Source organism: Myodes glareolus, chromosome 5 (assembly GCF_982192425.1).
Source record: "Myodes glareolus chromosome 5, mMyoGla1.1, whole genome shotgun sequence".
Lineage (NCBI taxonomy): Eukaryota > Metazoa > Chordata > Mammalia > Rodentia > Cricetidae > Myodes > Myodes glareolus.
The window spans coordinates 32,569,907-32,583,973 of NC_142030.1; positions in this window are offsets into that span (position 1 = coordinate 32,569,907).

Genomic DNA, 14,067 nt, shown 5'->3' on the forward strand with positions numbered 1-14,067 from the left:
AATAAGGATATTATATGACACATTTAAATTTCTCTCTTTGGCTAACAAATCGTTAGCCATAATAGGCACTATGAAATTTGACTTTCCCTAGATTTTTTCCACTGTGGAAAAAGACTGACTCCTTCAGGTGAGACTATCTCTACTAAAGAAACATTTAGTCCTTATCTAACCACCATACAGGAGAGACAGGAGTTGAGGTTTGGGGAGAGTTTTAGAGATGGGAAGGCTTTCATTATATGAGTTAGTTATGTTAACTTAGTTGTGTATATCCCTTGCCATATATCTAAACCTGGTAGGACCCCAAGGATAAATTAATTGCCTTATATCTTCATCACCGTTCCAAATTAGTCACACAGAAGATATTGTGTTTATGACTTTTATTACTTATCTTAAAGAATACCCTCATTATGAATCTCTAGCTGTCCTGGAACTCACTGTATAGACTAGGATCTTGTAGAACATCAGAGAGATTTGACCACCTTATCTCCAGTGTACCTGAATAATAGTTGGTCATTTCACAGACAACTAAATCAGTTCTTTTTTGGTGTTCAAGACAGGGTTTCTTTGTGTAGTCTTGGCTGTCCTGCAACTAGCTTTGTAGACCAGGCTGGCCTTAAATTTATAGAGATCTGCCTTTGTCACACTATGTAATTGAGAATTGCTTTGAACACCTAATCCTGCTTCTGCTGCCCAGTGCTGAAAAGAGTGTTCTGCAACTGCTTCAAGGCTGGGCCTTAATTGGCCAGTGAGAAGGAAAATAGATGAGGAAATGAGTAAATGTCCTCCAACTAATCTGGATTTTATTGTGAACTTGCAAATGAAGAGGAACTTGTGTAAGAATCAAATTCACTGATAAACTGTAAAGAGGGATGGGCAAGAAGGAGCATGAAAGCTTCTCCCCTTAGACTGTAGCTCACATTAGAAAAAAGTAGTGAGGTATTCAATTTTAGATGATTCTTAAATGTTCTGACTGGACATTTCTTGCATCCACAAAACAAGGAATCAAGAATCTGGATAAAGAACCGTACGTATCGTGAAACCAAATTACAGTAGTTACACTAGTTTGATCAAAATATACCTGATTTATCAGCCAAAAGTCAGCATGAATCCATTCCCATGAGGCTTCTGGATAGGGAGAGAAGAGGTATTTAGCATCATTTAATTTGGAGGTTAAAATAATCATGGGAATAATATTATATATTATATTTAATATATTAATTTAGAGGTTAAAATAATAGTGGGAATAATAAAACCTGTCCTTTGCTGTGTTCAGGTGCTCTGGGAGCCAAGTTCTGATGTCTCACATCTAGATAATATCTTTTTATTGAGAAGAAAATATTAGTGAGATCTGCTATCTAAATAATATCTCACGTAGACTTACATCTAATGTCTGTAAGAGTGTGATCGCTGTGTTCTTACCAATTCTCTTATCCTTTGACTAAACTTTCTTCTTGAGTACTGAAGACCAATGCAGATAGCAAAACTGAACCTTTCCGTGTCATCAAGATCAATTGAGCAACTAGTTTTAGAGGTCACTTGTGCTTGGAGAAAATCTCAGACTCTTCAAGTCTCTTTTATTAGTTGTCCATCAATGTGAGGATAAGTCAAAAGCTTCGCTTTATGTACTGTGGCTTCCTTTGAAGCCTTGAGAAAAACTTTCCCACATTGATTCTCCTTTTGTAGACTTGATAATGTTTCTGATTCATTGAGTTTGTTCTCCAAGGCCTCCATGAACAGGACAATAAATGATCAACAGCCTTTGTTCCTAGAGACCTCACTGACCTTGTATGGAAATGGGAGGAATATTCCCCCCTTTAGTCTCTCTAACCAAGTTAGAATAGCCTCTAAGAATGATTATTAAACACCTAGAAAATCTGTTTTACCCCAGTTGTGTACTTTTAACTACTTTATAATATTTCAATAGTCAGATACAACTCAATAAACTTTGCCTGACACACATTTTTGCCAATCCTTGAAATAGCTGAAATCTGACCTTGCCAAATTTAAAAAATATATGATCTCCAAATCTCATCCTGTATGTACCTTAAACAACTTACTCAGACCTTCATAACTTGCAAAACCTTTTCAGTATTCTTTATTCTGGAGTCATCCACTCATCATGTTCATATAATTAAGTCATTTTTTCTTTAACTAAGGTCATTTACACATTTATATTCTTCTAATATGTTCTTTTATGTACTGCTTCCTTTTTCTAATACCATGAGAGGTAGGAACATTAGCAAATATGTTTATGATTTGTTGTAAGAACTTTCTCCCCATGGATAAGGAGGAGGCAATGTCTAGCCCATAACCATAAGTCTCAATGAAGATACAGTTTCACCAGAGTCTATCCTGGGGAATCAATGAATTTACTGAGTTTACTTACTGAGCATAGTTGAAAAGATACAAGGGTGTTTTGATTCTGTAGTTGTTTGAATCGAAATGACCCCCAAAGTCCCATGAGCCCCATGAAGAGTAGCATTATTAGGAGGTGCAGCTTTGTTGGAGTAAGTAGTCATAGCCACTTACTTTCTGTTGCCTGCTGATCTGGATGTAGAACTCTCAGCTCTTTCTCCACCACCATTTCTGCCTGCATCCACCATGCTTTCTGCCATGATGATAATGGACTAAACCCTCTGAAGCTCTAAGCCAGCCCCAATCAAATGTTTTTTCCATTAAGTGTTGCTGTAGTCATGGTGTCTCTTCATAGCAATAGAAGCTCTAACTAAGATACCCAAAAGCAGCCACACAGGAATGTCTCCACCCAGTATGTACAATGGCTCTCTCAGCCACATAAGTGGAGCTTACCTTCTCTCTGTTCTTCCACAACCCATATACTCTCCATTACAATATGTTTTTCAGTGAACGTAGGAAGTAAGCCTGATAGCACTCAAGGTAAATTCTCACTTTTAAAGATGGCTTTCTCATAGGTGCATACACAGAATCTACATCCTCACAAGTCTTTCCCAGGCTATGTACTCTAGCTCATCCCTAAAACCACAGGTCACATATTATTAGGCATGATTTATAAACAGTTGCCTTGGAAAGAGGCTGTGTACTCAGATGGAGGGATACTTTCTTTCATGATGGAATATCAACGGTCAGCAAACCTGGTGGTGGTCGTTCTTTGTAAGCAGGCACAGCTGATCGTAGCAAGGTGCCAATTGTTTGTCTTAAGATAGTGCTGAGCAACAACAAATAAAAGAAAGCTGAATAGAAACTGTATAATATAATGTAATAAATTAATATTTCCTGTAACATGAGGGCCGGCTTGTTGGGGTTTCTGTCCCGCCCGGTACCCCACAACCGACAAGTCCCAGAGAATCAATCACACAGAGATCTCTATAAGTTATAAAGCTGATTGGCCCATTAGCTCAGGCATCTTGTTAACTCTTATAACTTTTGTTACCCCATTATCCTTATCTACATTAGCCACACAGCTCAGTACCTTTCTCAGCTGGACAGATTACATGCTGCCTCTTCAGTGGTCTGCACAGGAATGGAGGAGGCTTCCTGCTTCCTAGAATATTCCTGTACTCATTGCCCCACCTCTACTTCCTGTCTAGTTGACCCGCCTATACTTCCTGCCTGGCCAATCAGCGTTTTATTAAAATACATGATTGACAGAATACAGACAATTCTCCCGCACCAATTTCCTAGGTACAAACTGTTCAACTAAACCTTAGATAAAACACAAGACATTCTTCATATGATACATGGCATCATTACTATAACCATGCTTTTGCATTTTAATGTATGTAGTTGATACCAAGAAACACCAAATACATAATAAAACATTGTGGAATTGATGTTTACAGCACCTAGCACAACTAAGAAAACCCTCTTAAAACTATGATGCTCCAGATTACTCTAGAGAGTTCTTTACACAGGGGCTTCTCTATCTTCTCTATGAATGAGCATCTCATTTGTTGTTTTCACTACAGAAGTAAATAAACATTTACATCTTAGCATCCAAATCTCTAACAGGCCTGATTAACATACTATTGGTCTTTAGGGTATTTCAAACGCATCCCTCAGCCAAATTCTACTTTGTGTGACTTACTATCTTCTAAGCATTGGTTAATCCTTTATATTACCAATTCTACTCTTCTACATTGTGACTTAGTAGTGGAGTACTACACAGTACATGAGATTTCATTTACAACTTCCACAAATTAACTCCAAATGGACCTTACACCTAAATGTCAAATGCTGAGTGCAGAACTTCTAGAAGATACTTGAAACTAGGCCTCTCTGAGTTTGACAAACTGCCTAGGCTTTGGGAGGTTTCTCTAAGGTCCTGATGTATAGAGCAATAACAGAGCTCTGTCTCTAATCTTGGGAATACACTTGGGAGAGCTGGTAAAGGTGTGGGGTCAGGGCCTTTAGAAAAGGGTTGTTTCAGATCCTCAGAATCCAAGACTTTTCACAGAAGGGTGAAAATTGTGGTTATAATTCCCAACACCAATGTGAACTTTGTTTATAATGTTCTTGAGTTACCAATGTTCATCTTGTGCAACATTGTCTGATTAGCCTCTTTCTGAATTTGTATACTTCCTTTTAAAACTGCACCCATTGATTTACATAAGCAAGAGACTTGCTGTTGAATTTGGCCAGCCAATCTGGGAAAAGTCTGTCTTTAGATTAGCAGTCAGTGCTGGGAACAATGTGTTGCGTCCCTTCTGCTCACCTGGTTCTGTCACTCAGACCTCACTAGCCAATCATAGCCTCCAGCAGACCCACCAGTCAAATAGGAGGGTTCTTCCAGGAGCCAGACTTCCAGTTTAGCTCTTCCTGAAGAAATCATAGTCTCTCTCATGCACTGTGCCTTGGGCTTCCTTGTAGGGGGATAGCATGTCAGCTCAGCAGCTGCACCATGGTGAGTGAGGGGTTGCTCTCCACAGACAGAAGGAAAGGTGGGCCAAGGTGAGTAAGGGGCCAATGTCCCCAGATGGAGAGGAATGTCTGGCCTTGGTAAGTGAGAAGCTGCTGTGCTCATGTGTGGAGGAGCGACTGGTCTTGACAAGGGAGGGGCCGCTGTCCCCAAACTAGGTGCAGCGGCCTGCTGAGTCTTGGAATAGGTGTGGTGGGTCCTCTCCTTGCTGAGCGGGAGCCAGTGGTCAGACACAGAGTTTAGTATGCTCCTGCCTTGTCCTACCTGGTCCTAAGTGATCCTTGCAACTCCCTGGGCCTGGCTGGAAGCCTCTGAATAACTTCACTCCCAAGGCTGTGTCTGCTCAGAGGATTGGGAGCCGTAAATGGTGGTGCCCATAGTGCACATATTGTTACATGTGGAGAGATTCATCAAATTTGTCAAACTCAGAGAATGCTGGTATTATGATCTGCTCTTCTTTTAAGAGACAAGCCCTGCCCTCTCCCAACACTTCCCCTTCTGCTGAGGGAAGCAGATATCCTGCCTCCTCTAGCCTGCACTCTCTTTCTGTCTCTCTCCTGAAGAAGTGACTTCTATTCTCTCTCTCCCCCTTCTATCTCCTTCTATCCCCCCTTTCTACCTCTATCTTCTTACCCCTTGTCTCCTTCCCCATTCCTTTTCCCTCCATAATCCACTAAATAAACTCTCTACCCAAGCTCCTTCTGCATGAGATACCTGTCTGTCTCTCACCCACCGAGGTCTCCCATCAGTCAAGGTAACTCACCAAGGCCTCAGGCTAGGGTGACCCATCACTATCCCTTGAAGGAGTGGCTGTCCCTCATGGGCCCAACCCACCACCCTTATATCTTTAAAAAAAGAATAACAACTGGTCTCTCTAGTATCTTTAGAAGTTCTGCACTTTGAACATTTAGGTTTAGGATTCACCAGGAATTAATGATGTGGGAGGTTCTTCTGTTTATATGCTGATTTTATTGGTTAATGAACAAAGAAAACTGGCTTGGCCTATAGCATGGGAGGAGGAAAGTAGTGTTAGGGGAAGTCATAGATCTGCCCCATGAGACAGATGCTGGGAACTTTAGTTGGTAAGCCATAGACATGTGGCAACATACAAAATAATAAAATGGGTTAGTTTAGGATATGAGTTTAGCCAGAAGTATGCTTAAGCTACTGGCCAAACAGTATTGCAAATAAAATGGTTTTCTGAGTGGTTATTTTGGGTCTGAGCTGCCAAGCAGCTGGGAAAAAACTAGTAGCCTCTGTGCAACAGATTGGCACCCAATGTGGGGTATGAACCAAAGACCCTGAAATTAAAAGTCTCATGCTCTACCAACTGAGGTAGCTGGGTCATTTCCAATACAAGACTTAGACTCCTTAGGATAGAATGTTTATTAAAACATTTAACATATGTTCCTTGCTTAATATTGCATATGCTGATTGTAAGTGTAAATTTATACTTGATATCTGTTCCTAGGGTATATAGTTTTGTATTAGGTTTGGAACTCTCTTATTTAAACAAAAGGGGGAAGTGCTGTGGGAGCACAATCTGCTCCTGCAGCCAATAGCATTTAAGATACCAGCTCACTTGGGTGTGGTCTCTTATACTGTAAATACAGCTGTAAAGCATGTGCTCTCTCTCTTGCTTGTAAATGGTATCTCCTGTGTAGAGTAGCTATGGCTAAACTGTGATGTGAAAGAGTAGAACTGATAATAGAATTAATGATATAAGGACTTACCAGATGTGAGGAGACATTAAGTCACACAAATGTCTTATGTAAGGGAGGGCTGCATCCCAAATACCCCAAACATAAGTAGTATACTGACAATGCCTGTTAAAGACTAATATGATGAGATGTAAATGTTTGTTTACCAGGATTAATCAGCCATTAAGGTACATTCTATAACAAATGAGAATGTTATTTCTCATTTATTTATTTATTTATTATTATTTATTATTTATTTAAATCATGTTAAAACACCATGATTTACAGTCAGTTAAAAGACCCACTTCTTCATCAAAGGCCTCTAGCATGCTGCTCAAGGGGGTGTTACAGGGTCACAACCTTGTGTGCCATGAAAGTATAATAATTCTAGAACAGCTGCATCTGCTTTTAGGAAAGAAGTTTTGAGTCAATATCTCTTATATTGATTGAGGTGGACTTGAATCCTGTCTGTAGCCCCACAGGGCATTGCCCTTGCTATCCTATTGGATAACCACCATAAATTCTTGTATTAAAAGTATGCTGCACCATAGTTCTAAAATTACCAGTTTGAGTCATATAGTAGGGCTGTTCACTGCAATAACAGTAAAAGGATTTGTGTGTGGAGCATCACTTCTCCCTTCAGACCAGAAGAGTAGGAACAGTGTATTGTGTACACTGGAGTGGGGGGAAACAGACTGGACAATAGCTAGATCACAGACTAAAGTCAGGGGTCAGGGTTAAGGGTTAGGGGTTAGGGTCAAGGTCAGGGTCAAAGCTAGGGTCGAGTTTGGGGTAAGGAGTAGGGTCAGTGGATTAGGGTTAGATGGGTTAGGGTTAGGTTAAGGTTAGAGGTTAGGAGTTAGGGTTAGGGATAGGGTTGGGTTAGCTTTAGGGTTAGTGGTTACTGTTAGGGTTAGGTTTTGTGAAAATGCACTTACCTTCTTTAGTACAATTGTTTTCTTCCATTCAAGGAACCCATGATTCTTTCTATGAAAGAAGCACTTTTCTTTTAACTCTTGCATGTACTTTAGCACATTAACATAACCTAAACCTAATCCCTAACATTAATGCTAAAACACTAAACTAAACCCTAATGTCTCGGTGGATGAACCCCTCATGTCTTGAATTCCTTGCTCATACTTCCTCCTTCTACTCTTCACCTGGATTCTGCAAGCTCACTCCAGAGTTCTGGTGTGTGTCATTGCCTCTGTTTCCATTTGTTGTTGGATAAATGTTCTATGGTGATATTTAAAATAATCATCAGTCTAGGGCTGGATAAATGGCTCAGCATGTAAGAGTACTGACTACTCTTCCAGAGGACCCGGGTTCAATTCCGAGCACCTACATGGCAGCTCACAACTGTCTGAAAATCCAGTTCCAGGGGATCTGACACCTTCACACCAATGCACATAAGATAAAGATAAATAAATCATAAAAAATTTTAAAAAAAAAGAAAAAATCATCAGTCTGACTACAGGGTAAGGCCTGTTCAGATACCTCTTCTCTACTGCATAGTGTCTTAGCTGGGGTCATCCCTGTGGGTTCTTGGGCATTATTCTAGAGCTAGGTTTCTTGATACCTTCTAAATGGCTTCATCAATCAAAATATCTCATTCCTTGCTCTCATATCTGTTCTTCCTCCATCTCGACTATCCCATTCCCTCAAGTTCTCCTCAACTCCCCATTCTCCACTTCCTTCTACCCTCTGCTCCCATGCTCCCAAATTTTTGTCAGTTTCCAATTTCTAGGAGGGTCTATATATGTTTTTTCTTTGGGTTCACCTTATTACTTAGTTTTTCTAAAATCATGAACTAAAGGCTTGATGTCCTTTGATTATGCCTAGTACCCACTTATGAGTGAGTACATACCATATTCATTTTGGGGGGAGGGGCAGTCTGGGTTACCTCACTCAGGATAGTGTTTTCTAATTCTATCTATTTCCATGCAAAATTCATGATGTCATTATTTTTAATGCTGAGTAGTACTCTAATGTGTGGATGTGCCACACTTTATTTATTCATTCTTCAGTTGAGGGGAATCTAGGTTTTTTTCCAGGTTCTGGCTATTACAATTAATGCTGCTATGAACATTTTTGAACAAATGCTTTTGTAGTATGATTGAGTATATTTTCTGGGTATATTCCAAAGAGTGGTATTGCTGGATCCTAAGGTAGGTCGATTCCCAGTTTTCTGAGAAACCACCACACTCATTTCCAAAGTGGTTGCACAAGTTTGCATTCCCACCAGCAATGGATGAGTGTTCCCCTTCTTCCACATCTTCTCCAGCATAAGCTATCATTAGTGTTTTTGATATTAGCGATTCTGATAGTAGTGATATGGTATTTCAGAGTTGTTTTGATTTGCAATTCCCTGATAGTCAAAAAAGTTGAATATGTCCTTAAGTATCTTTTGGCAATTTGAAATTCTTCTTTTGAGAATTGTTTAGTTTAGTATACCACTTTTTAATTGGGTTACTTAGAATTTTAATGTCTAGTTTCTTGAGTTCTTTATATATTTTGGAGATCAGTTCTTTGTCTGATGTGGAGTTGGAAAAGATTTTCTTCCATAGAGTAGGCCTCCATTTTGTCTTATTGACTGTGCCCTTTGCTCTATAGAAGCTTCTCAGTTTCAGGAGGTCCCATTTATTCATTGTTGCTCTTATTGTCTGGGTCACTGAAGTGGTCTCCTGTGCCCATGCATTGAAGGTTGATTGCCACTTTCTCCTCTGCAGGTTCAGTGTGGTTGGCACTATACTGAGGTCTTTAATTCATTTGTACTTGACCTTTGTACATGTATACAGATACGGATCTATATTCATTCTTCTACAGGTTGATATCTAGTTATACCAGCACCATTTGTTGAAGATGCTTTAATTCCATTGTTTAATTTTTGCTTTATTGTCAAAAATCAGGTGTTCACAGATGTGTGAATTAATATCCAGGTCTTCAATTTGATTCCTTTGATCAACATCTCTGTTTTTATGCCAATACCAAGCTGTTTTTATTACTGTAGCTCTGGCATCTTCTTCAATTTCTTTCTTCGAAGACTTAAAGTTCTTGTCAAATAGGTCTTTCACATCCTTTATTATTACCCCAAGATATTTTATGTGAGTTGTGGCTATTGTGAAAGGTGATATTTCTGATTTCCCTCTCAGCTTCTTTATCCTTTGTGTATAGAAGGGCTACTTTTTTTTAGTTGATCTTGCATCCTGCCACTTCACTGAAGGTATTTATCAGCTGTAGGAGTTCTCTGGTAGAGTTTTTGGGGCAACTAATGTACACTATCATATCATTTGCAAATAACAAATGTTTGACTTCTTCCTTGCCCATTTGAATCCCCTTGATCTCCTTATGTTGTCTTATTGCTATTGCTATAACTTCAAGAAATATGTTGGAGATATGGAGAGAGCAGACAGCCTTGTCTTGTTCCTGATTTTAGTGGAATCACTTTGAATTTCCCTCCATTTAATTTGATGTTAACTATCAGCTTGCTATATATTGTTTTTACTACATTTAGATATGATCCTTGTATTCCTAATCATTCCAAGACCTTTTATATGGAGGGGTGTTGAATTTCATCAAATGCTTTTTCCTCATCTAATGAAATGATCATATGTTTTTTTTCTTTCAGTTTATTTATATGATGGATTACATTGATAGATTTTCATATGTTGAACCAGCCCTGCATCTCTGGGATAAAGCCTACTTGATCATGATGAATACTTTTTTTGATGTGTTCTTAGATTCTGTTTGTCAGTATTTTATTGAGAATTTTTGCATCAATGTTCATGAGTGAGATTGGTCTGGAATTCTCTTTCTTGGTCAAGTCTTTGTGTGGTTTTGGTATCAGGATAACTGCAGTGTCAAAAAAAGAGATTGGCAATGAGCCTTCTGTTTCTATTATGTGGAACACTTTGAGGAGTATAGGTATTAGCTCTTCATGGAATTTCTGGTAGAATTCTGCACTAAAACCATCCAGCACTGGACTCTTTTTAGTTGGGAGGTTTTTGATGACAGCTTCTATCTCCTCGCAGCTTATAGGTCTATTTAAATGGCTAACCTGGACTTGATTTAAGTTTGGTAGATGATATCTATTTAAAAAATTGTTCATATCTTTTATATTTTCCAATTTTGTGTAGTACAGGTATTTGTAGTAGGACCTAATAATTCTCAGAATTTCCTCCATGTCCATTGTTATGTCCCCCTTTCATTTTTGATTTTATTAATTTGGATATTCTCTCTCGGCTTTTTGATTAGTTTGGATAAGGGTTTGTCAATCTTGTTGATTTTCTCAAAGAACCAGCTCTTTGTTTCATTGATTCTTTGTATGGTTTTCTATGTTCCTGATTTGTTGACTTCAGCCCTCAATTTGATTATATTCTGTCTTCTACTCCTCCTGGGTGAGTCTGCTTCTCTTTTTCTAGAGCTTGAAGGCATGCCATTAGGTCACTGATGTGAGCTTTCTCTGTTTTCTTTATGTGGGCACATATTGCTATCAAATTTCCTCTTAGTATTACTTTTAGTGTCCCATAGGTTTGGGTATGTTGTGCCATCATTTTTGTTAAAATCAAGGAAGGTTTTAACTTCTTTCTTCCTTGACCCAGGGATGGTTCCGTAGTTGACAGTTCAATTTCCATGAGTTTGTAGGGTTTCTGGTAATAGTATTGTTGAATTCTGACTTTACTCCATAGTGATCTGATAAGACACAGTGGATTACTCGAATTTTTTTGTATCTGTGGATGTTTGCTTTGTTACTGAGAATGTGATCAATTTTAGAGAAGGTTCCATGCGGTGCTGAGAAGGTATATTCTCCTTTGAGTGGAATGGTCTATAGATGTCTGTTAAGTCCATTTCATTCATTACATCTGTTAGTTCTCTTATTTCTCTCTTAAGTTACCGTTTGTTTGACCTGCCCATTGTTGAGAAGTGCTGAGATCTTCTACTATTTGTATGTGGGGTTTGATGTGCAATTTAAGTTTTAGTAATTTTTTTACATATGTGGGTGCTCTTGTATTAGGGCACAGATATTCAGGATTGAGACTTCATCTTGATGAATTGTTCCTGTTATGAGTATAAAGTGTCTTTTCCATTTCTTCTGATTGATTTTAGTTTGAAATCAACCTTGTTAGATATTAGGATAGCCCCCTCTTCTTGTTTCTTAGGTCCATTTGATTGGAAAACATTTTCCCAACCCTTTACTCTGAGGTAGTGTCTGTCTTTAAGGTTGAGGTGTGTTTCTTGTAAACAGCAGAATGCTGAATCCTGTTTTCATATCCATTCTCTTAGCCTGTGTCTTTTTATTGGTGAATCGAGTCCACTGATATTAAGCAATATTAATGACCTGTGGTTGTTAACTCTGGTTATCTTTCGGTAGTAGTGTATTTTCTTTCTTTGGGTTATGCTGGTGAGGAATTATCATATGTCTATGTTTTTGTGGGTGTAGTTAGTTTCTGGGGTTGACATTTTTCTTCTAGTAATTTCTGTAAGTACTTATATTGTTTACATCTATTTTTGTCATTGAATATCTTGCTTTGTTCATCCATGGTAAATGAAAGCTTTGCTGGGTATACTAGCCATGGTCTCTTAGTATCCACAGCATATCTATCCAGGATCTTCTCATTTTCATGGTTTCCACTGAGAAGTCAGGTGTAATTCTTATTGGTTTAATTTTATGTTCCTTGACCTTCTTCCTTTTCAGCTTACTTTTTCTTTGTTCCCTATGTTTTGTGTTTTGATTATTATATGGTGAGGGGACTTTTTTTTCATCTAGTCTATTTGGTATTCTGTAGGGTTCTTATATATTCAAAGGGATATCCTTCTTTAGGTTGGGAACTCTCTTCTATAATTTTTAAAAATTATTTGTTATATGTGCATTGGTGTTTTTCCCTGAGTGTCAGGGCCCCTGGAACTGGAATTATAGATGGTTGTGGGTACTGGGAATTGAACCTGGGTCTTCTAGAAATCAACCAGTGCTCTTTACCATTGAGCCATATCTCCAGCCCCCCCTTTTCTATAATTTTATTGAATATATTTTCGATGCCTTTGAGCTGGAGTTCTTTTCTTTCTTCTATCCCTATTCTTAGGTTTGATCTCTTCAAGGTGTTCCAGATTTCCTGAATTTTTTGTTAAGAAATTATTTGATTTAGTGTTTTCTTTGATCAATGATTCTATTTACTCATTAGTATTTTCAGTGCCTGAGATTCTTTCTTCTAGCTCTTGGATTCTGTTGGTTATACTTGTCTCTGTCGTTGCTGTTTGTTTACCCAGATTTCCCATTTTCTGGGTTCCTCTGTTTGTCTCTTTTCTATTTCTTTAAGAAACATTTTCACTTCCTCTTTAAAGGTCTCCCTGATTTTCATAAAGTTGTGTTTAAAGTCACTTTCTTCTCCATCTTCTGAGTTAAGAAGATTAAGTCTTCCTGCTGGGTTCTGGTGTTACCATGTTGTATTTTAGGATGTTGGAGGAGTTCTTGCATTGGTGCCTACCCATCTCTTCATTCAAAAGAGGCCAAAAGTGTCTTGGCTTCCTGGTCCAGTTTTTGCTGTGGCTGTCTCTTAGGTCCACTCAGTATTAGTGCAGGCTGTGTTTCACAGGGTTCCATGGAGCTCACAGGAAATGGTGGGTTAGGGCTAGCAAGGATGGTCCCTGCTGACAGCTAGAAATGCCAAAGGAACTCTTATGCCCCCGCAAGAAGTGGGGCAGGATGTATGGCAGGGTTCCACTGAGCTCACAGAGAATGGTCAGTTGGGGGCAAGGTGGATTGAGGGCTAGCTGTCAAGCTCCCTGATGGCAGCTAGAATGGACAAGGGACCTGGGGTGGGGCCCCTGGCTTTTTCCCCACATGGAGGACTTAGGGAGTTGAGGATCTGGGATCTTAGGGAGTTGAGGATGCCAAAGACTGCTATATACTCACCTCTTATGTCCCCCAAGTATGGGTGCAGGATTATGGGGAGGGTTACACAGAACTCGCAGTGAAAATTTTCCTTAATTTTCTAATTTCCATGCTCCTAGTGCTATCCTTGTCAAAGCTGGTCCCTGACATATCCTGACTGTAAGGATCTCTAATTATACCTGAGGCTGTGTTCCAGTGGGGGATGTGCTCCCTGTAGGATGTAGCAATCCTGCTCCTCTCCAACAGAGAACTGTTATAGCTGGGCCATGCTCTACACTGCTAAGAGTGTTTCAAAGAAGAAATTCCATTGTTGCTCTGCTCCACTGCCCTGAGGGAATTTTCCAGCAGAAGTGTCCAATGCTTCTATATTCCACTCTATTAGGGAGTTTCCTAACAGAGATTTCAATTTTTTCTCAACTTTAGCCCAAATTGCTTCTTCTCTGCTTCACTCAAGTATAGGGGAAATTGCTGCAGAAATGTTGCAATCTCTGGTGAAAAGTTGCTACTTCTCCTCTGTTCCTTTAAGGGTATTTGCCAGCAGAGGTGATCAATGTTTCTATGTTCAAAATCACTACAGATTTTCT